The sequence below is a fragment of the Pan paniscus genome, chromosome 4 (genome assembly GCF_029289425.2).
Source record: "Pan paniscus chromosome 4, NHGRI_mPanPan1-v2.0_pri, whole genome shotgun sequence".
Taxonomy (NCBI): domain Eukaryota; kingdom Metazoa; phylum Chordata; class Mammalia; order Primates; family Hominidae; genus Pan; species Pan paniscus.
Genome location: NC_073253.2, coordinates 1,961,201 through 1,988,637, shown reverse-complemented (window position 1 = coordinate 1,988,637; position 27,437 = coordinate 1,961,201). Strand labels below are relative to the sequence as shown.

Here is a 27,437-nt window from a genome sequence, read left to right as displayed (position 1 = left end):
GAGACAGCGGCGTCAGTATTTCTAAAGCTTCTCGGGGCGGGGGTGGGGTGGGGTGGGGGGATTCCAAAGTGCCACCGAGTTTGAAAATTAGTGCTGTCCTCTAGAGAAGGCCACTGGCTCTGACTGCGGGTTAGAATCCATCAGAGAACTTTTCAAAACTAGAGTGATGCCCTGGGCTGCCCGCTACCCACCTTGTTCTTTCTCCAGGGGCCCCAAAGTGTCCTTGATTGAACACCCAAACTCATGAAGCACTCCCCCGCTTGGTGACACAGAAATGGGCTTGGAGGTCTCTGAAGGGACGACCACGAGGCTGGATGGTCCGCATCCTCCCTAAAGTCAGCGGCTCCATCCTGCCAGTCACTGAGTAAACACTTCCTCCGCAGGTCATTGATTCTTCCAGCCTTCCTTGCGCACCTGCTGCACCCCTGTGGTCCTGCTGTGGGCGGACATCGAGGCAGGGGAAGCTGCTCAGCTTCAGGGAATTCAACCCTGGGGGAGACAGGCAGAAAACAGGGAGAAAGAGGAAGGAAGTGCAGGACCCAGCGGATCGCACAGGGTCCTGGAGGAAGGACTGCCTGCCTCCTACCTGATTCTACCTGCCTCTGACCCCCGCCTGCTGGGGAGCACCAGCCCTGTCTTCTGTGGACACGGATGGGCTCCCTTGAAGACAAAGGCCCCTCTGTGGTCACCTCCCCTGGGAGGGGCAGCTCTCAGGAACCTCCTGTCCCCACCGTATCTCCCCATCTCTGGCCATCTTCCACACTCCAGTGAGCAGCGTCCCCTGCAGAGAGCATCTGTCTGCACAATGAGGCTTCCCTTCCCCCTGACCTTAGCCTGCTCTGAGCCCACCCTCCTTGCTGGGCCAGCAGGGAGATCCCACTGGATCCCAGGACAGCCATGGTCACAGAGGACACATAGCCCTGAAAAGCAAAATGTGGGGGAAGCAGAAGTTCACCCCACTCTGTGAACATCCATAAAAGCGCCGAGGGAACAGCTAGAGTGAGCCCCAGCCCACGCGCGGGTGCCAGCCTGCCAGGCTCAGGAGCCCTTCGGAGCCGGGGCACCCTCCACCACCCGAGGCCTATGGCATCCCCATGTCCTGAGGGCGTCTTCTGAGATGCCCTTGTCACCTATTGCTCTTAAGCCGCCACGTGTTCCAGCATAGATACTGTCAACCGCACCTTACATCTGAGCAAACCAACATCAGAGAAGTCAGTTGGCTTGCTCAAGCTCGGGACCCAGAAACTCGAACAGGATGCACAACACAGATAGAGTGAGGTCCCGCCTCACTGGAGCTGCCGGCCCTCGCCCGGCCTGGACACACCCGAGGTCCATCGGCAAAGGCCAGCGAGCCCGGCGTCCGAGCTCCGCCAGCCCCTCTGCACACAGGCTGGGTCTGGAGGCAGCGCCTCCGCCTGGGCTGGCCCGGGAGCTCCAGCCACCCACCCTCGCTCACGCGGCACTTGGAGACTCGTTCTGCACCCAGGCCCCGGCGCCTCCTCTAACACAGCCGCGGAATCTTACAGCTCACATCTGTCTTCCCAAGCATTTTTTTTTAAGAGAGAGAATGGGAAGGAATAAAAAAAAGAAGAAGGAGATTCAGGAGATAAAAGGCACACGTGGGTGACAAAGGAGCGGTGACAGTCCAGGTTATTAATGGCCGGCCCATATGCATCCGGGGTAATTAACTATTCACAGGTGAAATTAGCTGATAGGAGTGGCTGTCGCGAGGAAATCGAATGAGCTCCGATTATATCAATAGTTTTCAACCAGTGTCCCTGGTTATCAAACCATCAAATAAATTTGTCCACTCCCTTCCTTTGGGGGAAAAACTTTAATTACCCAGCCCTCGCATATGGCAGGTCATTAATAAAGCCTCGTTATCGGGCCGCAGGTTCGGGAGCTTGACCGTTATCTATCTTTTATCTAAATAAACATTTGGGAAATGTCCTTAAAATTATTATAGATACTTTGCCCCTGCCCCCAACAGAAATTTCTAAATGGAACCGGCTGCATTTCACCGCGCGGTCCGCGGCGTCCTCCTCGCTCTGCTCCTCCCTCCCGGCCTCCGGCGGGTCTGAGATCCGGAGCCGGCTGCCCCTGCAGTGATGGATCTAGCCGACCTGCACACGCAGATAAGGGCACGCGGGCCGGCGATCCTTAATGTGCGTTTACCCCGCCTCTGTGTTACCAGCGCTCCCTTTATTTCCATGCCACATATATCAATGACAAGCAGGAGAATGGAGCAGCCAGTGGTGACACAGAGTGGGCCTGGGCTTGCCTCTCCAAGGTCCCAGAGTCAGAACTCTTTGATTAAAACAAAGAAAGCCTAGCCTGGCCAATATGGCAAAACCCTGTCTCTACTAAAAATACAAAAATTAGCTGGGTGTGGTGGCGCATGCCTGTAATCCCAGCTACTCAGGAGGCCGAGGCAGGCGAATCGCTTGAACCGGGGAGGCGGAGGTTGCAGTGAGCCAAGATCACGCCACTGCGCTCCAGCCTGGGCAAGAGAGTGAGACTCCATCTCAAAACATAAATAAAAAATAAATAAAACAAAGAATGCTAAAATACCATTTATGACTCCATGTCTAATCAAGTAATGGTTATTCTGGAGAGAATTTCAGGACAGGCCTACTGTGCGTTGTTCTACACGAGTAATAGATTAAAGTGTGGTAGGGTCTGTTTCTGGATATTTAGTGTTCTAGGTAGGATTTATGTTCACCAGAGGAGGCAAGGGAAGAAACGGGAGAATCACACCAAGGGCATGTGCCGTCACCTGTCACCGCGTCAACATCATTCCCTTGTGTGTACAGCCAGGTGCTACCAAGAGCCCGTGGGGTCACCCCGACTTCCGCTGTAACTGCAGTGTTTCTCCGACCCCAGCACCTTGGCTAGCGCAGAGCACTGCCCAAGAAACACACATTGAATGAATCAAATTGTAAGAAAATCACATTTCATTCTCATTAATAGTGCTTAAAGGAAGAATGTTGGGAACCTGCATGTTGGGTTCATTTTATTTTATTTTTCTTTGCCCCATTTTCTCCAGTTTCCTGGACTGCTATATGGAGACAAAAGAAATGGAAGGAAAATGTGGTGAGAGGAAATTTTCCAGAGGGAACATTCTCCCAATTTCCAGGCTGCAGAACTTTCAAGTTGAAGGCTCGTCTTTGAGCAGCTGGAGCCACAGGCTCCCACCCAGCGGACGCCCTGGGAGAGCACAGAGCTTTCTCTTGTCTTTTCATTGCGGAAATACTAAAGCTGAAAGCAAGCTCTTGGCTCAGCCTTCACTTCACTCGAAACCAAGATGGGAGGCGGAGTCCGATCCTCATGCACCTGTGAGCAGGGACAGAAACGCCCCCGGGAGAGGTGTGGTCAGACGTCAGCTCTGAGACCACCTGTGCACCCGCCGAGGCAGGTGTGAGGCGGGAGACTTGGAGAAGCAGAGCAGAGGGAACAGTCCAGGCCCAGCAGGCCTAGGCCTGAGAGACGACCGCAGAGGAGGGGCTCCGTCATGGGTTGTTCCCAAGCCCCCGCGTGGGGCCCGCGGTTTCCCTGCTTTGTAATCAGGCCGTGGGGACTGCAGTCCCCTGTAGGGCTCCCTTGGCAGCTGATGGGTGCTTGGACTGTAAATCACCAACATCAACCATCCAGGCCAAAATGTTAGACGGTACTGGGTATGGTGGAGAGTTCACAATGCATTTCTGAGAGTGATTTTCTTCTGTGTTTTTAACTTAACTTTGGTGGTTTTCTGCTGCCCAACAATTCAGACTATCTTCCGTAGTTATTTCCTGATACTGTAAAGATCCCAGAAGTTAAACGATGACTGCACCAGTGAGACCTGGCACAGGGGAGGGGATCTCACGCAACCTCAGGTCCAGAGTTACCGGGATCTCTGAGATCAAATTCTGAGCGCCAGTCAGTCCTCTGTGGCCTGTTGGGTCTGGGCATGGGCATCTCTGCATCTCCTTTGCCTCAAAAGTTTTAGACCCCAAGAGAGGCCCTGGGTCCAGGTCCCCAGAACGGGAGGCTCAGCCCCAGCCCTGCGCCACGTGAGGCCCCAGGATGACAGTCACCTCCTCCCTCAGTCCGTTCCCTGATGTGGAGGGTGCAGCGGTTCCCACATCTCGAGCTTGCTGTGAGGAAAACCAGGGGGGATGTGGTGAGGCCTTTATCCTAATACCGACTGTACTTCTTGTAGGAGTGTTTGGGTTTGAGAGAAAACACAGTTTGTGTGTCCAGAGGATTGCCTTTTCCTTCTATGGCTGCTCACCCCTCACCCCACCCAGCTCAAGCCTGAACACATGCCTGTGTCTACAGGTATCCGCAGGATCTGCCAACCCCAGAACTAGCCGTGAGCATGAGTCAGCAGGGCTGCCCTGGAGAAGCACCAAAACCAAGGCAGCTGAAATGACAGCAGCTCATCCTCAGCGTGCTGGAGGCTGGTGTCCAAGGTCAAGGGGTGGCCAGGCCGGTTCCTTCCGAGGCCTCTCTTCTGGGCTTGCAGATGGTGTCCTCTCCCTGTGTCCTCACAGGGCCGTCCCTCTGTGCATGTCTGTGTCCTTGTCTCCTTATTAGGACACCAGACCTAGCAAATCGGGGCCACCCCAATGACCTCATTTTACCTTAATCATCTCTTTAAAGTTTCTATGTAGAAATGCAGCCACCTTGGGGGCGCTGGGAGTTAGGACGTCAACATATGCATTTGGGAGACACAGTGAGCCCATGACAATGAGTAGTTCTGAGCGTGGTGTGTGCAGCCGGCCCTGAGACCATGCGCCCCAGGAATGCAGTGTTTGCACACAGGTTCCCTCCTCTCGTGCTCCCCTGCTCTGTTGGATGAAGCCGTCAGTCTGACGCAGGTCACAGGCATTGTAAGGCCTCCAGAGCCCTGGGACACAGGCGCAGGCTTTTGTATGCACCGTAGCAGTGTTCTTAAATGTCTTCATGCAGGTCCTCAGGTTCCGGCCCTCCCCACACGCCGCGGCTGGCAGGACCGCGGAGGAGCGCTCAGGCACTAACAGAGTCAGGGTCAGCGCGCTGGTCCTCGGAACCACTCCGGGTGAGTTCAGATTGATTTTCCTCTCCCAGCCAAGGCCAGCTCTAAAGTTGTATGGCTGCATGATTGCCCAAGAGTGCCTCCTGACGGGCCCTGTCTCCCTCCACCATCCAAACAAACCCGTACACCTAGGAATTCGCGTGGGCGTGTAGAGGAAGGCAGGGCTCTAGGGGGCGAGGTGGGCCTTCCTCCTTGAACACTCCCTCACCCTCAACCGCGGGAAAGAAATGCAGGGTCCTCGCGTGCTGCTGGGCTGCAGCTCTCAGGTAGGGGCTGGCTCTCTGGAGATGGTGGGCTCTGTCCCTGATGGAGCTGCAATGCCGGTGAGCCTGTCAGGCCCCAAGAAGAGCAAGGCGGGAGGGCCACCTGCCAAGCTTGGGCCAAAGCCAGATGGAGCCTAAACACCAAAGTGCCGTTAACCTCAAATTGGGGGAAGGGCTTCCGACCTTGTGTTCTGTTGGAGATGGAAGCCATGCCCGGGACGCAGGGCTGAGGGCAAGGGGGAAGCCGGGGTATACCAGGAAAGGAGGGGAGGGGAGGGGAGGGGAGAGGACAGAGCCTGCTCGGCCTCTTTTATCTGCCATGTGGCAAGGCTGCGTCTCCCACCCACAGTGGACGGCCCTGATGGCCTTGGCCAGCTCAGCTCTCGGTTTCTTGCTGGCGGTTCTGGGAGGAGCTGCAGCAGGCGGGGAAATGCAGCGTCTCAAGATACAGAGGAACCGCCCAGCACAGCTCGAGCCTCGTCCCCGCCCCTGTCCCTCCCAACTTTAGCGTTGGCCTTGCCCTCAGAGAGGAAAATCAACCTGAACTAACCCGGAACGGCTTTGAGGACCAGCAGGCGGACCCTGACTCGGTCTGAACCCAGCACTCCTCCGCTGCTCTGCCAGCCCGGGCCTGCCGGGAGGGCTGGTGCATGAAGATGTTTAACAACACAGCCGGCGAGCACGCGGAAGCCTGCGCCTGTGTCCCGGGCTCCTGGGGCCGTCCGAGGTCTGTTAGGTAAGCGGATCAGGGAGGAGCTGCCGGGAACCACGCAGACCGGGGACCACGCAGACTTTGCTCCTCCCTCCCCGGCAGCAGGAGGTCCCTCTGAGCGCCGCCCCTGAGGTGTAGAACCCGGTGGGCTGCCTTCCAAGGTCCCTCGGCTGTGGTGCAAATGGGGCATACACAGTGGGGACTCTGCGCCCCAGACAGCTTTCGCAGGCCTTGGGGGACCGGCTCATGATGAGTTTGAGGCTTCTTTTGATCCTTGCTGCCCGTCTGTGAGTAGTAAACCCACATCATGCAGCTTGTTGTGAGTTTATTCTCTCACTGGGCTCAGGTGTTGCTCACCCTGCTGCCGGGATGCCGTGGGCAGAGCTGCCTCCTCCTGCTTCTAGCGGGTGGCCCAGTGACACTGTGTGCTTCCTCCATGCCGCAGGAGTCCTCCCTGGGCCTGGCAACAGTGAGCCTGCAACACGTGCACCTTCTTCAGTCCTGACTCAATCCACACCCCTCAGAGGGGCCTAAGGATAAAGGTGGCCTGTGCATAATTGTCTGCCCACGGCTTTCATGTTGGAGTGACACTGGTGCAGTCACGAGACGGCCAGTGGTGCAGGGTTGGCATGGCCGAGGAGCAGGGCCTGGACAGACCCAGTGGTGCAGGGTTGGCATGGCCGAGGAGCAGGGCCTGGTCAGACCCAGTGGTGCAGGGTTGGCATGGCCGAGGAGCACGGCCAGGGCAGACCCAGTGGTGCAGGGTGGGCATGGCCGAGGAGCACGGCCAGGGCAGACCCAGTGGTGCAGGGTTGGCATGGCCGAGGAGCACGGCCAGGGCAGACCCAGTGGTGCAGGGTGGGCATGGCCGAGGAGCACGGCCAGGGCAGACCCAGTGGTGCAGGGCGGGCATTGCTGAGAAGCAGGGCCTGGACAGACCCAGTGGTGCAGGGCGGGCATGGCCGAGGACCAGGGCCTGGACAGACCCAGTGGTGCAGGGTGGGCATGGCCGAGGAGCAGGACCTGGGCAGACCCAGTGGTGCAGGGTGGGCATGGCCGAGGAGCAGGGCCTGGGCAGACCCAGTGGTGCAGGGTTGGCATGGCCGAGTAGCAGGGCCACCGACAGGCCTGGACGGGCCCCGTCCTCACCACTTCTGCAAAGAAGCTCCTCACACAAGCTCATTGGTGGGGTTACTGTGGTTCACACCCAAGCCACACTCTGGTGGCCTCTCTGCCACATTTGGAATTAGCTATGGGTGAGTTACTTAATCAAGCAGGCATTGAACTGGCTTGGGCCTGGCTTAGGCTCACTCTCCTCCAGGGTCTACAGCTGCCCACCGTGGCCCCACCAGCCCCATGGCTCCCGAGCCTGCCAAATGTGGCCATTTGAACTAAGGGTGCTAAGGTTCCAAAGATTGTACAAAAAATAAATCAATAAAATAAGAAGAAGAATGTGAAATAGCTCAATAACAACTGCATATTAGTACATGTCGAGTGATCATATTCTGGAGATGATGAGTTAAAAAGGATACATCATTAAAATTAATTTCACCTGTTTCTTCTCACAGACCATGCACAGGTGGCTCGTATTACATTTCTGCAGTGTCAGGCGGGGTCTATCAATCTCTGGATAGAGGAAGGCCTTTCACGCAGTAAAGAGACGCGCTGGGCCTGGTCACCATGGGAGAACCACACTATGCCCGCCAGCCTGGTGCCCAGCAGGCAAACCAGGTGAGCTGTGTGATTCCAACCTGACGCCACCCAGAGGGGGTGTGGGAGGGAGAGACAGGGGAAGAGGGGTGGAAGGAAGGAGGGAAGGAAGGAGAGGGGGAGACAGGGAGAGAGAAGGAGGGAAGGAGAAAGAGGGAGAGGGAGAGGAGGGGAAAGGGAGAGAGGAAGGGAGGAGAAGAGAGAGGAGAGAGAGGGAGTGAGGAAAAGAGAAAGGAGGAGGGAGAGAGAGACAGAGGAAGAGACAGAGGCAGGGAGGGAGAGGGAAGGCGAGGCTGGACAGAACTCCTCCGGTCACCAGCACGAGTTTCCCAAACATTCTGTTTCCTTCCTCTAGTTCTGATGGGCCTAGCGCAGTGTGCCATTGGCAGGGGGCAAGGAACACAGGTGTATGTCACTTTATCTTAACATAATTCTCTAGGGGGTAAATTAAAATGGGAGAGGAAAAGGCAGAGATGAGGGGAGCCACCGGCACCCTGTCCGGGGGATCTGAGCTGCACGTCTGTCCAGGGCTGAGCCCCACGGGACCCGGGAAGGGCCTGCTCTTTTGAGATGAGACACTCATCCCATTAGGTGGTAACGAGACCAACATGGACTTCCCTCCATGTGGCATGTCAGCAAAACGTGAAGAAATGAAGACTTGGATTTGAGGTGTCTGTGGCAGAGGACGTTGGCATGACTGTGGAAGGCCAGTGCCTGCATGGCACGTGTGGTCCTGCCTCGCACTTCTGATGCTAGGTGAGCAATGAGGGATTTATTTACATATGAGCACAGGTGGCTTAATCACTCCCAGAACATCTTAATTCAAAAAGAAAATGGCGGGGGGGAGGGAGAGCATCGGGAGATACACCTAATGCTAGATGACGAGTTAGTGGGTGCAGCGCACCAGCATGGCACATGTATACATAGGTAACTAACCTGCACATTGTGCACATGTACCCTAAAACTTAAAGTATAATAATAATAAATAAAATAAAAATAAAAATAAATAAAAGGCAGTTTCTGCCTAAACCAATAAACAAACTTAATACAAGAGATGCCAATTAGGTTAAAGTTATAAAGGTTCTAAAAGGTTAAAGTTAGAAAGGCTCATCCAATATAAGTCATTTAAAAACAGCAAATAAGTAAAGAATTACAAAACCAGGACATAAAAGTTGGTAAAAATTAGTGTCAAAAGAGTTAGAATAAAAGTTGATTAAGCATGATATAAAGTTTCAATAATAAAAACTACCAATATTCAATTTAAATGGAACCATAAAAATGGATATTAGAAATGTGAAATTTTCTATTACGATAGGATCTTTCATGTTATTGAGAACTGAATCAAGCACAACTAAAAATCAGTTTTTACTCTCAAAAAAAAAAAAAAAAGAAAATGGCAGCTAAGTATAGGACTCACACCTATAATCCCAGCACTTTGGGAGGCCAAGGTGGGAGGATTACTTGAGCCTAGGAGTTCCCTGCTAGACTGGGAAACATAGTGAGACCTCATCTCTACAAAAAATTTGAAAATTAGCCAGTAAGTATTCTGCAAATAGATTCCTTTAAAATTAAAAATATAAAGATAAAAAAGTCTGCTGGATGTGGTGGTACACACCTGTAGTCTCAGCTACTTGGGAGGCTGAGGCAGGAGGCTGTCTTGAGCTCAGGGTATTGAGGCTGCAGTGAGCCACAATTGCACCAATGCATTACAGCCTGAGCAACATAGCAAGACCCTGTCTCAAAAAAGAGAGAGAGAAAAAACAGTTAATGTTGTGGACAGGTAGGCAAGGGCACAGGTGATCCTCAGAGGGTACTGCCCTTTGAGACATAGTGGCAGCCGCACAGGTAGGCAAGGGCACAGGTGATCCTCTGAGGGTACTGCCCTTTGAGACATAGTGGCGGCCGCACAGGTAGGCAAGGGCACAGGTGATCCTTGGAGGGTACTGCCCTTTGGAACATAGTGGCAGCCGCAGCTGCACACCCATGCAAGGCTGTGGCACAGGCTGTGTGCATTTCTAATAACGACATAACAGAAATAAACCCCAGTCTCTTGCCCTTTGAATACAGCTCTTTTTGGTTAGAGGGAACTATTTCCACTCTTTCTATAATTCCATCTTCCTAATAATGCTTCTTATGTTAATCAATTTGACTTAAAATTACAGTGGCTTGTGAGCCTGGAGTGGGCACAGTTCTGCTCCAGGCTTTACCTGCTCTCCCTGGCAGTTACATGTTGACACGGAAGGATCTGCTATGTTCTCAAGCAAACCATTTCTTAGTTTGCAATTATAACTGCCCTACTCACTGCATGTTGTCTTTGGTGGTTCTATAATCAAAGAGCAGAGAATTTTTCCTCCCCTCGCTGCACAAGGTGAAAAATGTTAGCTATTTTCAGAGACCCAGCTGCTACAAGCATTAAAAATTACTTAAAACATAAATGTATGGCATTGTGATCACAATGGATTGTGTTGTTGTAAATGAATTACCCTGTAAATTGCTGTTTAAAATTAAAACATAGCTTATGAGGAATGGCAGGAAAGTAATACAGAAGGAAGTACGGTTTCATATAATTGTCTCCAAAAGCCTGTCCCTGACAGAAGTGATGGCAAAGGAAGTGCCAGAAGCAGCTACCCCCGCCTGGCAAAGTTAAAGTCTGCTGGCCCCCGCGACATGCTTCTTTCCTTGTATCTCCCTGAAGACCTCCCCGCCTCCCACAGGTCCTGAGGCTGTATTGAGGGTCTGCACTGTGCTTGCTCCAAGGTGGCTAGCAGGTGCATAAAGATGAGTGAGCACTGCCCTCCCTCAGACAGCATGGGGCTCATGGGGAGCCAGGCACCATGCAGACAGGCAGGAGGAAGGGGCCGTGGTGAAGATGCCTGGGGGTCTTATTTGGGCAGCCGAGGTGGAAGCGATAATATGCCAGTACACACGAAAGAGATGATTGGTTGATTTAACTTGACTGATTGATCTATGCCAGCAGATTGTTGAAACTCACAGGAATTTAGAAGCTTGGCATTGGGAGGAGCCTCTGGGAGGTGAAATGCCCCCGCCAGCTTTCTCAAGCACTCGCAGGAGACGGTAGTCTGTTCTCTACTTGGATGCTTCCAGAGGTGGAAAATTTGCCACTTTGTGACACATCCACTGCCTGTGGGGGCAAATTCAAGCCTTCTCCCAACCCAACAACCCGAAGGTCATGTATTCGATTTGGATATGTTAACTTGGAAATCCCTGGTGACTCCCAAGAGAAGGCTCACAGCAAGTGGAGGAGGCAGGGGCTGACGGAAGCTACTGGCCATGCTCAGAATGGCTTTGGCACATGGGGACCAGGGGAATCACAGGAACAAGTTTGACTCTCATGGAGGGCTTTTATAAAATGGGGGTTTGATTTAAAAGGCAATGCAGCATGTTTGGAGGGTTGTGAGCAATGGAGTAAACTAATGCTGGAAGTATTTAAGAAGATTAATTTATCAAAAGGAGGATGAACTGGAGAGAGAGAGACAGTGGCCTCCCAGGCACTCCCACAGATCCTGACTCTCATGTTCAGTAGAGACCTGGAGGTAATCTTTTCCACCACTGGATAAGCGAAGGGCTCCACACAAGATTCCTACCAAGAGCCTGCACAGATGCTCCAGCTGCAGTGGCCTCCCCCTGATCTGAGCATCACTTGCTGGCCACCTGGGCATTCTCCAGCCCAAACACCCCAGCGTCTTGTCCTCCTTTGACAGCATCTCCTGGTCCTTCCGTATCCTGCCACATCCTGCTCCTGCTGCTTCATCACACATCGGTCCAGAAGTTTAGATGTAATCATAGAAAAAAATTTCATTAATTTATTTCCACATTCCTCTGATATCTATATGGCAGCTCATCAATGTCAGGTGTTACATGAGGCACCAAAGGTGCTGAGGAAAACAAGCAGTTCTTGCTCAAAAGAAGTCTCAGCTGAATGGAGGGAGATGGACAAAGTGAAAACATCCACGGGAAAAAGACCATATCAGTCATGGTCCAAGTCTGTACAGGGGTGCTGGGTCTGCAGTTGAAAGACCTGTCCAGGGTGAGAGGTATTGTTCCCACAGCCTAATAGCAAAAGGACCCTTCGATGTAGTCATGAACAATGCGTAGGCTTGACCCAGAAGACAAGGACATCAAAGTCTTTCCAGCAAGGCAGGCTGAGCTTCTGAACTGAGAGACTAGACATGCAGGACAGAAGGAGTAAAGTGCCCAGAAGAAAGGAGGAACCACTCCTAAATACATGGTGGCAATTCTTGCTCTGAACGTGAAAGAAAGAAAGGAGAGTAGATGCAGAAATGAAAAACAATGTTGGTCTGTCTACCACATTTGGGGGGATTAAGGGAGTTCCCATTTTTACCCTAAATGTTCTCTGAATTTTTTTTTTACCCTAAGGGATAGAAGTAGTAAAGTAGAGAATTCAGGAAGAACACAGGATGAAATAACTGTCTCTCATTATTTTTTATTCACATGTGATGCAAGTGAGACGCATTGTTGAGTTTAACATGATAAAGACTCTGGGATAGATTGTGCTAGGAAGAAAAAACATATTTCGAATAGCACTGGTAAGTTGAAGAGTATAGCAATGGTGATATTTTTAGAGGGTGAGAAAACCACTTCAAAGAGGGTAATTTTGGCCTTCGTCTCATTGTTTACATTTGTCTGAATTGTTTTCTTCTTTAATATGAAACTGAAAACTTCTTGAAAGATAGTTTTTCTGGGTATATGAATAAAGGTTGACATTACTTAGTGTCCGCACTGCAAAGATGTAATTCCATTGACTCCTGGTTTCCATATTGAGGATGGAGAAGTCAGCTGTCAGTCTAATTGCAGTAGTTCTTTAATTTCTTTAACCAAATGACTTTATTCTGTTAATCCATTATCAATCTTTAATGAGTTCTTTATGTTTTCTCCAGATACTTTTCAGATCTTCTATTTATCCTTAAATTTCACTATATTGCATTTAGGTGCAGACTCCTTTTTATGTATCTTGCTTGAATTTGTGTTTCTGAATCTAGGCATCCATGTTTTTTATAAATTTTAGATAATTCTCAGCTATTAACTCTCTACAGAGTTACTTCGTTCTCTGAACTAGTTCCTTTGTGAACTCCAATAACATATTAGAACTTCTAACCCCATCTGTAATATCTTTCAAACTCTATATGACATTTTTGAAATGTCTGACTTTATGTTGTGTTCTGAGTAATTTTTCAGCATTATCTTCTAGTCCACTTATTCTCTCTTTATCTGTGTCATCTCTTCTATTTAACTCATTTATCAAGTTGTGTTTTTTTTTTTTTTTTTTTTGTAGATGGAGTCTTGCTCTGTCACCCAGGCTGTAGTGCAGTGGCACAATCTTGGCTCACTGCAACCTCTGCCTCCTAGGTTCATGTAATTCTCCTGCCTTGGCCTCCTGAGTAGCTGAGATTATAGGCACCTGCCACCATGCCCAGCTAACTTTTGTATTTTTAGTAGAGATGGGGCTTCACCATGTTTCTCAGGCTGGTCTCAAACTCCTGACCTCAAATGATCAGCCAACCTTGGCCTTCTAAAGTGCTGAGATTACAGACATGAGCCACCATGCCCAGCCTATCAAAGTTTTCTTTCTACTGTTATATTTTTACATTTACAGAAGCATTTGTAATTATTCTGTTTGCAACATATATGGTTGTTTTCAGATTTTTGCCTATAAAATAAATTTTTTATTATACTCTTTCATATTGTAGCACCTTCCCTAAGGTATAATTTATGTACGATAAATTGCAAATATTTAAGTGTATTATTTGACACATTTTGGCAGATATATACAACCATGAAACCATTATTACAATCAGGAAAATGAGCATATCCTCTGTTTGTTTATGCATTCACTTAATGATGAACATTTGGTTGGTTTACAATTTGGGGATACTACAAATAAAGTTCCTATAAACATTTAAGTGGAAAAGTCTTAGTGAGAAAACATAGGCTTTCGTTTCTCTTGAGTAAATGCCTAGGAGGGGAAGGCTGGAATACATGTTAGGAGTGTGGTCAACTTTTTTTTTCTTTCTTTTTTTTTCATTTTTCTTTCTTTTTTTTTTTTTGAGACAGAGTCTTCCTCTGTTGCCCAGGCTGGAATACAATGGTGCTATCTCAGCTTACTGCAACCTCCACCTCCTGGGCTCAAGCAATTCTCCTGCCTCAGCCTCCCATGTAGCTGGGACTACAGACACCTGCCACCACACCTGGCTAATTTTTGTATTTTTAGTAGAGATGAGGTTTTACTATATTGGCCAGGCTGGTCTCGAACTCTTGACCTCAGGTGATCCACCCTCTTCAGCCTCCCAAAGTGCTGGGATTACAGGCATGAGCCACCGTGCCTGGCCATCAACTTTTAAATAAACTGCCACACTGTTTTCTATAGTGGCTTCACTGGTGAATCCTACCAAACATTTAGGGAAGAAATTATACTATTTCTGTTAGAAATGCAAAATGTTTGTTCTTCAGTGCTGCAAGGAAAAATTAGCATTTAGACAAAAAGTTTTTTTAGTGAGGTAACTTTTATTTTTTGCAGTAAGAGTGCCCTTTGCAGATGGAATAATGGCAAGGGTACATATAGAATAAGGAGACATTAGAATATTTATTCCTAATTGAGGTCTTTATTGCTGTGTCCTGTCTCTGTTGGCTGGAGCTAGACCTCATAATTTAAACTAAAACTGGATTGGCTAATAATTAAATACTTTTTAAAAATAGGTATAAATGTTATAACATTTCTAAATAAGGAAGGGGCATAGGCTGTGAGCTGGGACATGCCTATGAGCACGTCCAACACAAATATCTTGGTTAAGGTACAAGGACATAGAAGGTACTATGTGCCTATGTGCATGTCTAACAGCTACATAGGATAGGGCTTAACAAAGAGTTATTAGTACAAAGCAAGGAGGCTTGAAAGAAGTTAGTTTTAAAAAGAAACTATTATTTCTAACACTTATGATTTATTCTTAAATTTTGAGGGGGAAAGTGTTTACTTTCTACAATTTCTACACAAACTCTTTTATAAAATTGAAGACAGAATTTCTTTCCCAATTCATTTTTAAAGTCAGTATTACCCCAATACCAAAACCACACAGTCTTAAAAGTACAGAAAAAAATAAAAATAAAAAACTCTCATTAATATGGATGTACAACTTCTGAACAAAATTCTAGCAAATTCTATCCAGTTGTGTACAACAAGGATAATACATCATGACTAGGTTCATGCCCATATTACAACACTGACTTAACATTAAAACCCCAGCAAGGGGCCAGGCACAGTGGCTCACTTTGGGAAACCGAGGCAGGTGGATCACCTGAAGTCATGAGTTCGAGACCAGTCTGTCCAACATGATGAAACCCTGTCTCTACTAAAATTACAAAAATTAGCGGGGCGTGATGGTGGGCACCTGTAATCCCAGCTACTAGGGAGACTGAGACAGGAGAATCACTTGAACCCAGGAGGCAGAGGTTGCAGTGAGCCAAGACTATGCCATTGCACTCCAGCCTGGGTGACAACAGTAAAATATTGTCTCAAAAAAAAAATTAACCAGGCATGGTGGCAGGCACCTGTAATCCCAGCTACTCAGGAGGCTGAGGCAGGAGAATCGCTTGAACCCAGAGGCTGTAGTGAGCCGAGATCACACCACTGCACTCCAGCCTGGGCAACAGAGTGAGACCCTGTCAAAAAAAAAAACCAGCAATGTAATTAACCATATTAATAAAACAACTTCAACAAGTGAATTTTGCGGAATGATTCAATTCAGTCTATAACAGGATGCCAAATATTGAGAATCGTACTTTGCTGGGTGATGGATATTTTTGTACTTCTGTATATATTCTTTTTTTTTTTAATTGTACTTTAAGTTTTAGGGTACATGTGCACATTGTGCAGGTTAGTTACATATGTATACATGTGCCATGCTGGTGCGCTGCACCCACTAACTCGTCATCTAGCACTAGGTGTATCTCCCAATGCTATCCCTCCCGCCTCCCCCCACCCCACAACAGTCCCCAGAGTGTGATGTTCCCCTTCCTGTGTCCATGTGTTCTCATTGTTCAATTCCCACCTATGAGTGAGAATATGCGGTGTTTGGTTTTTTGTTCTTGCGATAGTTTACTGAGAATGATGACTTCCAATTTCATCCATGTCCCTACAAAGGACATGAACTCGTCATTTTTTATGGCTGCATAGTATTCCATGGTGTATATGTGCCACATTTTCTTAATCCAGTCTATCATTGTTGGACATTCGGGTTGGTTCCAAGTCTTTGCTATTGTGAATAATGCCGCAATAAACATACGTGTGCATGTGTCTTTATAGCAGCATGATTTATAGTCCTTTGGGTATATACCCAGTAATGGGATGGCTGGGTCAAATGGTATTTCTAGTTCTAGATCCCTGAGGAATCGCCACACTGACTTCCACAATGGTTGAACTAGTTTACAGTCCCACCAACAGTGTAAAAGTGTTCCTATTTCTCCACATCCTCTCCAGCACCTGTTGTTTCCCGACTTTTTAATGATTGCCATTCTAACTGGTGTGAGATGGTATCTCATTGTGGTTTTGATTTGCATTTCTCTGATGGCCAGTGACGATGAGCATTTTTTCATGTGTTTTTTGGCTGCATAAATGTCTGCTTTTGAGAAGTGTCTGTTCATGTCCTTCGCCCACTTTTTGATGGGGTTGTTTGTTTTTTTCTTGTAAATTTGTTTGAGTTCATTGTAGATTCTGGATATTAGCCCTTTGTCAGATGAGTAGGTTGCGAAAATTTTCTCCCATTTTGTAGGTTGCCTGTTCACTCTGATGGTAGTTTCTTTTGCTGTGCAGAAGCTCTTTAGTTTAATTAGATCCCATTTGTCAATTTTGGCTTTTGTTGCCATTGCTTTTGGTGTTTTAGACATGAAGTCCTTGCCCATGCCTATGTCCTGAATGGTAATGCCTAGGTTTTCTTCTAGGGTTTTTATGGTTTTAGGTCTAACGTTTAAGTCTTTAATCCATCTTGAATTGATCTTTGTATAAGGTGTAAGGAAGGGATCCAGTTTCAGCTTTCTACATATGGCTAGCCAGTTTTCCCAGCACCACTTATTAAATAGGGAATCCTTTCCCCATTGCTTGTTTTTCTCAGGTTTGTCAAAGATCAGACAGTTGTAGATATGCAGCGTTATTTCTGAGGGCTCTGTTCTGTTCCATTGATCTATATCTCTGTTTTGGTAACAGTACCATGCTGTTTTGGTTACTGTAGCCTTGTAGTATAGTTTGAAGTCAGGTAGTGTGATGCCTCCAGCTTTGTTCTTTTGGCTTAGGATTGACTTGGCGATGCGGGCTCTTTTTTGGTTCCATATGAACTTTAAAGTAGTTTTTTCCAATTCTGTGAAGAAAGGCATTGGTAGCTTGATGGGGATGGCATTGAATCTGTAAATTACCTTGGGCAGTATGGCCATTTTCAAGATATTGATTCTTCCTACCCATGAGCATGGAATGTTCTTCCATTTGTTTGTATCCTCTTTTATTTTCTTGAGCAGTGGTTTGTAGTTCTCCTTGAAGAGGTCCTTCACATCCCTTGTAAGTTGGATTCCTAGGCATTTTATTCTCTTTGAAGCAATTGTGAATGGGAGTTCACTCATGATTTGGCTCTCTGTTTGTCTGTTGTTGGTGTATAAGAATGCTTGTGATTTTTGTACATTGATTTTGTATCCTGAGACTTTGCTGAAGTTGCTTATCAGCTTAAGGAGATTTTGGGCTGAGACAATGGGGTTTTCTAGATATACAATCATGTCATCTGCAAACAGGGACAATTTGACTTCCTCTTTTCCTAATTGAATACCCTTTATTTCCATCTCCTGCCTAATTGCCCTGGCCAGAACTTCCAACACTATGTTGAATAGGAGTGGTGAGAGAGGGCATCCCTGTCTTGTGCCAGTTTTCAAAGGGAATGCTTCCAGTTTTTGCCCATTCAGTATGATATTGGCTGTGGGTTTGTCATAGATAGCTCTTATTATTTTGAAATACGTCCCATCAATACCTAATTTATTAAGAGTTTTTAGCATGAAGGGTTATTGAATTTTGTCAAAGGCTTTTTCTGCATCTATTGAGATAATCATGTGGTTTTTGTCTTTGGCTCTGTTTATATGCTGGATTACATTTATTGATTTGCATATATTGAACCAGCCTTGCATCCCAGGGATGAAGCCCACTTGATCATGGTGGATAAGCTTTTTGATGTGCTGCTGGATTCGTTTTGCCAGTATTTTATTGAGGATTTTTGCATCAATGTTCATCAAGGATATTGGTCTAAAATTCTCTTTTTTTGTTGTGTCTCTGCCTGGCTTTGGTATCAGAATGATGCTGGCCTCATAAAATGAGTTAGGGAAGATTCCCTCTTTTTCTATTGATTGGAATAGTTTCAGAAGGAATGGTACCAGTTCCTCCTTGTACCTCTGGTAGAATTCAGCTGTGAATCCATCTGGTCCTGGATTCTTTTTGGTTGGTAAGCTATTGATTATTGCCACAATTTCAGATCCTGTTATTGGTCTATTCAGAGATTCAACTTCTTCCTGGTTTAGTCTTGGGAGAGTGTATGTGTCGAGGAATTTATCCATTTCTTCTAGATTTTCTAGTTTATTTGCGTAGAGGTGTTTGTAGTATTCTCTGATGGTAGTTTGTATTTCTGTGGGATCGGTGGTGATATCCCCCTTATCATTTTTTATTGCATCTATTTGATTCTTCTCTCTTTTTTTCTTTATTAGTCTTGCTAGCGGTCTATCAATTTTGTTGATCCTCTCAAAAAACCAGCTCCTGGATTCATTAATTTTTTGAAGGGTTTTTTATGTCTCTATTTCCTTCAGTTCTGCTCTGATTTTAGTTATTTCTTGCCTTCTGCTAGCTTTCAAATGTGTTTGCTCTTGCTTTTCTAGTTCTTTTAATTGTGATGTTAGGGTGTCAATTTTGGATCTTTCCTGCTTTCTCTTGTGGGCATTTAGTGCTATAAATTTCCCTCTACACACTGCTTTGAATGCGTCCCAGAGATTCTGGTATGTTGTGTCTTTGTTCTCATTGGTTTCAAAGAACATCTTTATTTCTGCCTTCATTTCGTTATGTACCCAGTAGTCATTCAGGAGCAGATTGTTCAGTTTCCATGTAGTTGAGCGGTTTTGAGTGAGATTCTTAATCCTGAGTTCTAGTTTGATTGCACTGTGGTCTGAGAGATAGTTTGTTATAATTTCTGTTCTTTTACATTTGCTGAGGAGAGCTTTACTTCCAAGTATGTGGTCAATTTTGGAATAGGTGTGGTGCGGTGCTGAAAAAAATGTATATTCTGTTGATTTGGGGTGGAGAGTTCTGTAGATGTCTATTAGGTCTGCTTGGTGCAGAGCTGAGTTCAATTCCTGGGTATCCTTGTTGACTTTCTGTCTCGTTGATCTGTCTAATGTTGACAGTGGGGTGTTAAAGTCTCCCATTATTAATGTGTGGGAGTCTAAGTCTCTTTGTAGGTTACTCAGGACTTGCTTTATGAATCTTGGTGCTCCTGTATTGGGTGCATATATATTTAGGATAGTTAGCTCTTCTTGTTGAATTGACCCCTTTACCATTATGTAATGGCCTAGTCTCTTTTGATCTTTGTTGGTTTAAAGTCTGTTTTATCAGAGACTAGGATTGCAACCCCTGCCTTTTTTTGTTCTCCATTTGCTTAGTAGATCTTCATCCTTTTATTTTGAGCCTATGTGTGTCTCTGCACGTGAGATGGGTTTCCTGAATACAGCACACCAATGGGTCTTGACTCTTTATCCAATTTGCCAGTCTGTGTCTTTTAATTGGAGCATTTAGTCCATTTACATTTAAAGTTAATATTGTTATGTGTGAATTTGATCCTGTCATTATGATGTTAGCTGGTTATTTTGCTCGTTAGTTGATGCAGTTTCTTCCTAGTCTCAATGGTCTTTACATTTTGGCATGATTTTGCAGTGGCTGGTACCGGTTGTTCCTTTCCATGTTTAGCGCTTCCTTCAGGAGCTCTTTTAGGGCAGGCCTGGTGGTGACAAAATCTCTCAGCATTTGCTTGTCTGTAAAGTATTTTATTTCTCCTTCACTTATGAAGCTTAGTTTGACTGGATATGAAATTCTGGGTTGAAAATTCTTTTCTTTAAGATTGTTGAATATTGGTCCCACTCTCTTCTGGCTTGTAGAGTTTCTGCCGAGAGATCAGCTGTTAGTCTGATGGGCTTCCCTTTGAGAGTAACCCGACCTTTCTCTCTGGCTGCCCTTAACATTTTTTCCTTCATTTCAACTTTGGTGAATCCGACAATTATGTGTCTTGGAGTTGCTCTTCTCGAGGAGTATCTTTGTGGCGTTCTCTGTATTTCCTGAATCTGAACGTTGGCCTGCCTTGCTAGATTGGGGAAGTTCTCCTGGATAATATCCTGCAGAGTGTTTTCCAACTTGGTTCCATTCTCCCCATCACTTTCAGGTACACCAATGAGACGTAGATTTGGTCTTTTCACATAGTCCCATATTTCTTGGAGGCTTTGCTCATTTCTTTTTATTATTTTTTCTCTAAACTTCCCTTCTCGCTTCATTTCATTCATTTCATCTTCCATCGCTGATACCCTTTCTTCCAGTTGATCGCATCGGCTCCTGAGGCTTCTGCATTCTTCACATAGTTCTCGAGCCTTGGTTTTCAGCTCCATCAGCTCCTTTAAGCACTTCTCTGTATTGGTTACTCTAGTTATACATTCTTCTAAATTTTTTTCAAAGTTTTCAACTTCTTTGCCTTTGGTTTGAATGCCCTCCCGTAGCTCAGGGTAATTTGATCGTCTGAAGCCTTCTTCTCTCAGCTCGTCAAAGTCATTCTCCATCCAGCTTTGTTCCGTTGCTGGTGAGGAACTGCGTTCCTTTGGAGGAGGAGAGGCGCTCTGCTTTTTAGAGTTTCCAGTTTTTCTGTTCTGTTTTTTCCCCATCTTTGTGGTTTTATCTACTTTTGGTCTTTGATGATGATGTACAGATGGGTTTTTGGTGTGGATGTCCTTTCTGTTTGTTAGTTTTCCTTCTAACAGAGAGGACCCTCAGCTGCAGGTCTGTTGGAATACCCTGCCGTGTGAGGTGTCAGTGTGCCCCTGGTGGGGGGTGCCTCCCAGTTAGGCTGCTCGGGGGTCAGGGGTCAGGGACCCACTTGAGGAGGCAGTCTGCCCGTTCTCAGATCTCCAGCTGCGTGCTGGGAGAACCACTGCTCTCTTCAAAGCTGTCAGACAGGGACACTTAAGTCTGCAGAGGTTACTGCTGTCTTTTTGTGTGTCTGTGCCCTGCCCCCAGAGGTGGAGCCTACAGAGGCAGGCAGGCCTCCTTGAGCTGTGGTGGGCTCCACCCAGTTGGAGCTTCCCGGCTGCTTTGTTTACCTAAGCAAGCCTGGGCAATGGGGGGCGCCCCTCCCCCAGCCTCGCTGCCGCCTTGCAGTTTGATCTCAGACCGCTGTGCTAGCACTCAGCGAGACTCCGTGGGCGTAGGACCCTCCGAGCCAGGTGTGGGATATAGTCTCGTGGTGCGCCATTTTTTAAGCTGGTCTGAAAAGCGCAGTATTCGGGTGGGAGTGACCCGATTTTCCAGGTGCGTCCGTCACCCCTTTCTTTGACTCGGAAAGGGAACTCGCTGACCCCTTGCGCTTCCCCAGTGAGGCAATGCCTCGCCCTGCTTCGGCTCGCGCACGGTGTGCGCACCCACCGGCCTGCGCCCACTGTCTGGCACTCCCTAGTGAGATGCCCCCGGTACCTCAGATGGAAATGCAGAAATCACCCGTCTTCTTTGTCGCTCACGCTGGGAGCTGTAGACCGGAGCTGTTCCTATTGGGCCATCTTGGCTCCTCGGATTCTATACATATTCTTGAGGGTTGTCCAAGGACAACGTTGAGTTTCTTTGAAACAAGATTGATCCTTTTGGATCTTGCTTTTAAGCTTTATTAGGCAGAACCTGAGAGGTGAGCAATTAAGGATGAATTATTCTCCAGTACCGAGGCAACACTCTCCTGTGTGCTCTACCCAATGTGTATTCAACTTTGCCTGGCAGGAGAGGCAGCCGGCCCAGTGTGAGTGCTGGGCATTGACCTCTACTCCTTCCTGGAGCCTCCTTCCCGTTTCGTGAGTCTTTCTCTCGTGCACTGAGCAGCACTCTGGGCTGCTCCACCCAGACCTGCTGTGGATCCCAGGAGCTTGCGCCCCACGTCTGTCTCTTTTCTGCAGGACTCTGTAGGGCAAACGTCACTTTCTCTCACCTCCACAGACTCTCGGCTCTGTCTCCTGCGTTCAGCCAGGCTGTGGGCCGTGCCTGGGCTCCTCTGCCTGTGTCATGGCTGAGAGACTCTCTTCAGGCAGGAAGCTGGAGAGCATCAGGGCTCAGCTCACTTGCATGTCATCTGTCATGGGTCACTGCCCTTTGCTACCCTATGTGCAGTGTCCTGAGAGCCATTAACAGCGGAGAGACAATTGTGGCCAGATGGGACACCGTGGGATGCCAGTGTGTATGTGGTACCACTGTGGGTGCATAGGTGTGTGTTTTTGCTCTGAGTGTGTGCAGTGTGTGTGTGTGTTATGTGTATGTTATATGTTGTGGAATGTCCAGGTGTGTGGCCTACGGTGTGGGAGGGCAACACTGCAGGGGTACTTTCTGTTCATGGGAGTGGCCAGGTCTGTGCTGCTCCTGAGAGTGGAGAATGTCCAGGCAGCAGGAAGTGCCTTCCCTCCTCCTCCCCTGCGGGTCCTGCCAGTGCTTAGCAGGGAGGAGATGGGGCTGTGACTGCCCGGTCACTTGTCTGGCTTTGGGTCGAGGCAGTTCTGAGCACAGTGCACTGGGTTGCCCCCACTGCCCAGTGCCCTGCTCAGCTCAAGTCCTTGTGCCCCTCCCTGTCTAGACAAAGCTGCCCCTGGGTGGGCTCCAAGTGGGGGCAGGGGCCGCCTGACAGTGGGGGACAGCAGTGGTTCCACTTGACTCAGCCTGTCTCTGCCTCTTCCTGATGAAAAGCAGCCACTCTGATATCCCACTCAAGTGTGGCTGCCATCTTCCAAGGAGAGCGGGACAAGCAATTGGGTTGGGACAGCAGCAGGGGGCTGGCAAAGGGGGCTCTTTTGCTGAGTTTGAATTTCATGCCTGAAGTGCTCAGCAGAAACCACCCTCGTCCCTGTTTCATCAATCACATATGCTGCACCTCAGCATTCCAGGTGGTTAAGACCTGAGTGGAAAGTCCAGCCAGGCATTAACAAATTCATCTTCTCTGTGCGACTGCAAATTTTGGTTGTCCTTTTCTGATTGAGAGCTGGGAGATTAACCTGATTCTTCATTCCCACGAAGCTCCACAGAGAGACGCGCCATGCACATAAACACGACACACATAGCGAGTACCCAGTGCACAGACACACACAACACACACAACAGTGACCAATCACATAGATATGGGCACACAACACAGGCATGTAACACACACAGACATGCCACCTGCACACAAGGCACACACACCACATAACACACATGGGCATTCCACAACACAACACATAACATACACATAACACACACACCGCACACACTCAGAGCAAAAACACACACCTGTGCACACACAGTTGTACCATGTACACATTGGCATCCCACACGTGCACACTCACACACACACACACTTCTCGATCATGTATGCACAAAACATGGAAGGATGACAATAAAATGTGCAAACTTTGCATCTGGGAAACCCAGCTACAAGCATTAGCCCTCAAAATACCTTTGTTTTCCAAAATTATATGCCACCGTTTCTTTTACTACAAACATTTCTTCCTGGTAAAGAGGAGAAAATAACTTCAGAAGATACTAGGCGCTCTGGGCTGAGCTGACCAGCCCCAAGATGGGAGCAGGGGTGTCCAGGAAGGCAACAGGCCCCTGGGCCCCTGTGTGCAGACTGCACATCACCTGTACCCCTGGGGAGTGGCAGCTGGCCACATGTGTGGAGAGGCCAGGCTCAGCCCCGCCGCCCCACGGCACCCAGAAAGCCAGGTTGCAGAGGCTGGCTCCCAGGAGCATGGCCCTCCCTGGGCCCTCGGAGTTAGCACACCGTCTCCAGAAACACCAGCCCCCTGTCCTGTAGCAGAGCGGTCTCTTGCGGGTCTCAGGCCTTCCAGCCTGACTGTCCACCTTTGCAGCCAGCTCCCCTCCCTTGCCCTCTGCTAGGATGACCTCCCACATTGCAAGTGGACCACGTGGGAGCCCTCGGCCATTTGAGAGGTGGTGCTCAGTAAGAGGGCACGTCTTCACATCACTCTGAAAACTCATCGCATGGGAAATAAGGCCACATGTCTTCTCTCGCTGCCTGGTACAACACACGGCTTCACCAGTTTCAAACAATGTGTCCTGTGCTCTGAGCTTCACCTCAAGACCAACTGCACGGTGAGAAAAAGGAAGAGCCACTTGCTACGACACCACGGACAGAGGAGAGGATGTGCAGCTGCCTCCTCAGTCCTTAGCCAGCGAACCTGCAGAAAAGCAGCACCTTCAGTCCAGGTGGGAGCTGGCGCAGGCAGTCAGGGTTGGGGGGAGGCACTGCCTGCACCTCTGAGCTCACACAGCCCCTCCCTCTGCAGAAAAGGTCTCCTGTGGCTTCATCTCTCACGGATGCTGAAGTACAGAGGGCTGTGCCCCAGGCCTCTCAGAGCACGTGGCTAACCCCAGTTGGGGCTGTCTCCCTCTTGCACACGTGGGCCCATTGAGGGCCAGTGCCCTGTGGCTCTCTCTGGGGTCCCTTGTTCCACAAGGCACGGTGGCAGAAACCAGTGTCCAAGACCTGCATTCCATAACTCCCCAGAGGGTCTTCCACGGCCTAGTGCTCAACTCTGCACTTACGAAATTATTAAAGTGAAGCAATGTGTGATTTTGCAAACCCACAGTTTCGAGGAGAGATTGATCTCTGTAGACAATTTCTTGGCGGTATCGGGGAGAGATCGTCAGCATCAGAGAAACAGTCCATCGCCATCGAAAGGGATTCCCGCTCCTTCTCCACATCATGAGTTCTGCTAACAATGACTAAGCAATGGCAATTTGTAGTCAGCATTACAGGCTAAGATTATGAACAGAGTTAGCCTGTATTCCACACTGCAAGACTGCAAAGGGGAATGACTGTGCGTCGTTTAAATCGATCGGGAATACGTAAAACACCTACTGAAACTGTTCATGGGACAAGGCACGTATAAATAAATTGAATATGTAACCCAAATCATCAATTAAACGTACTGACCATTGATAAATGTCACTTCCTGGGAGACACTAGAAAGATCAAGAGAAAAGAAATCTTTCTTATTGGCCACCGAATCAACACGAAGCAAGTGAGGCCGCACGATGCCGTTCACCACTCAGTAAATACGTGTCCGGGGAAGGCGCCCGCGGAGGAAGCCCCCGACCCGTGGCTGATCTGGTTCTCTGGAGAGCTTACCTGTTTAGTGACCGGCCTTTGCTCCGGCCAGCGGATGAGGGGCTCTTACTGAGACTCACTTCACATTTGCAGATGTTGGGGGTGGTGTTTGGGATTTCTTGCTGTGCAGGTGTCTTCAACACAACTCCCTGTGTGGAACTTAATATGGTTTTTTTGTTTTTTGAGATGGAGTCTCACTCTGTCGCCCAGGCTGGAGTGCAGTGGCGCGATCTCGGCTCACTGCAAGCTCCGCCTCCCGGGTTCACACCATTCTCCTGCCTCAGCCTCCCGAGTAGCTGGGACTACAGGCGCCTGCCACCACGCCCAGCTAATTTTTTGTATTTTTTAGTAGAGACGGGGTTTCACCATGTTAGCCAGGATAGTGGAACTTATGTGTTAAAGAAACACTCACTACCCACCACCTACCCTAAAAAAATAGAAAATCGCCAGGTACTTAGGCATTCCCGCACGCCACTTTCTCCCACTGGAGATAATGACTCTGAGCCTCCCAGAGGTTCTGCAGCATAACTGGGTTGTCTCAGCTTCTCTCACCCAGACCTAGAATTTCACTTTCTTGGTTCTGCTAAGTAAGTCTCCACTTCTCCTGCTTCCTAGCTTCTAAGGTCCTGTTCTGTTGATATTGACTCTCTTGTCCTCTCTGTTACAGCAGGTCTGCCTTTTCGTAAAAACTCTCTTTCCTGCAGTTTGGTGTTTCGGGGGGAATGAGATGGGACCCATCTGTGCAATCTGCACCTGACACCTGAAGCCCAGCGTAACTTCCCAAGGTGACAGCTTCAGGATTCATCAAAGCTGGAGCTGAGAAACCAGGAAGCCGGTTTACTCTGAAGAATTCTGAAGCCATGCAAAGTGTTTGTGAAAAGTGCAGAACAATTCCAGTGACTTCTATAGCATCAACACAATCATTGCTGCAATATTAAAATTTCAAGTCTTTGAGCAACTAAACCCACAGGAGAAATATGAAATGTACACGTTGATCCAACAGCTGATTTGTAACTAAAGTCACTCTTGTAAGTTTAGGCAGGAAAGGAACTCTTTCTTTATGTCCACATTGGGACCAGTCGAACACAGAAGCACCATCTTCAGATGTCGCAGTGCACGGCTGGACTGTCCCTGCCTTCCCAGTGCGGGGCCTTGAGAGGCATCCCAGTGGGTTCTGTGGGCCCCAACACACCAGGCAGAAGCCACCTCTCCTGGGCAGGGCCATCTATCCTGCCCCACACAAAGGAACTGACTCAGATCTGCAACAGAGGGGACACAGGGCATGTTCTGGAAAGGTGCCCAGTGTGACCCCAGCTGGGGTCTGGAACTTACGGGGTCCAAAAAGAGTCACCACCCAGGGAGCAGTGAGTACACGGGGGACGGGCGGGGGGATTCTGGACACTCGCTGTGCATTCATTTAACTCATCACCGGCAGCTTGGAAACAAAGGAGGGAGGGCGGCCTTGCTGGGCCTGGGGAAGAGCTTCTGGGACACCATGCTGGCCAGAGAAACATGGCAGTGACACACGGAGAACTGTGAAGAAGGGCCCTCCTTCCCTGGCCCCACTTCTTCACGAAGCCCCCAGCCAGGTGCAAATCAGCCCAGAGAAGGCACCTGTGCCAGCAAGGCCTTGTCCCCTGCACCTGGTCAGCTCTGCGCAGTGGAGATTGGCGGCAAGCATTGCACCTTCAAGCATTGCACCTTCAAGCATTGCACCTTCACGGGGCTGGGGCCGGATCGGCCCACAATCCCAGGATCTAGATGGAGGGTGGGCACCTGCTGGGAAGAGAATGGAGAAGGCAGTGGGGCTCCCCCGGCCTCCCGCGGCACTCAGGGCCAAGGAATGGCTCTTTTCCAGCCAGGGCATGGGTAGAGGCCACCTGCGTTCACCTCAGAGTAAGCGAGGTTAGAAGGAGCTTCTTCCCATGACAGCTGAGCGAACGGGGGACCCCAGACATGCGAACACTCTGTTCCCTTCACATCCCAGGCACACCCCACACAAACTGGGCAAGTCTATTTTATAACAATAAATATGATTGTTTCTTCTTCGTGTCCACATTGATGTCCATTGGCCACAGCTCAGGCTCACTTATTTCGTATGGGAAGCAACAAGGATTCATTTTCTAAAGACTCAGCTCAGCTCAGCTGAGGGGGAAGCTCAGGTGCTCATCATTCAAGTCCATATGGCTTTTGCAGCCACCGCATCAGGCAATGCCATGGGCCCCCATGTAGATCTGCAGTCCCCACTAAGG

General features: G+C 48.6%; 1 long non-coding RNA gene across 2 annotated transcripts; it reads left to right on the top strand.

Moving 5' to 3' along the window:
* Positions 1-3,120: 3,120 nt before the first annotated feature.
* LOC103784345 (uncharacterized) lies at positions 3,121-27,240 on the top strand. Of its 2 annotated transcripts, none has more exons than XR_609968.5 (4): positions 3,121-6,055; positions 7,600-7,762; positions 8,333-8,497; positions 25,853-27,240. It is a non-coding gene; the product is annotated as an uncharacterized LOC103784345 (long non-coding RNA). The 2 variants fall into 2 exon arrangements; XR_010112167.1 differs by having other exon boundaries at positions 23,952-27,240.
* Positions 27,241-27,437: the final 197 nt, after the last annotated feature.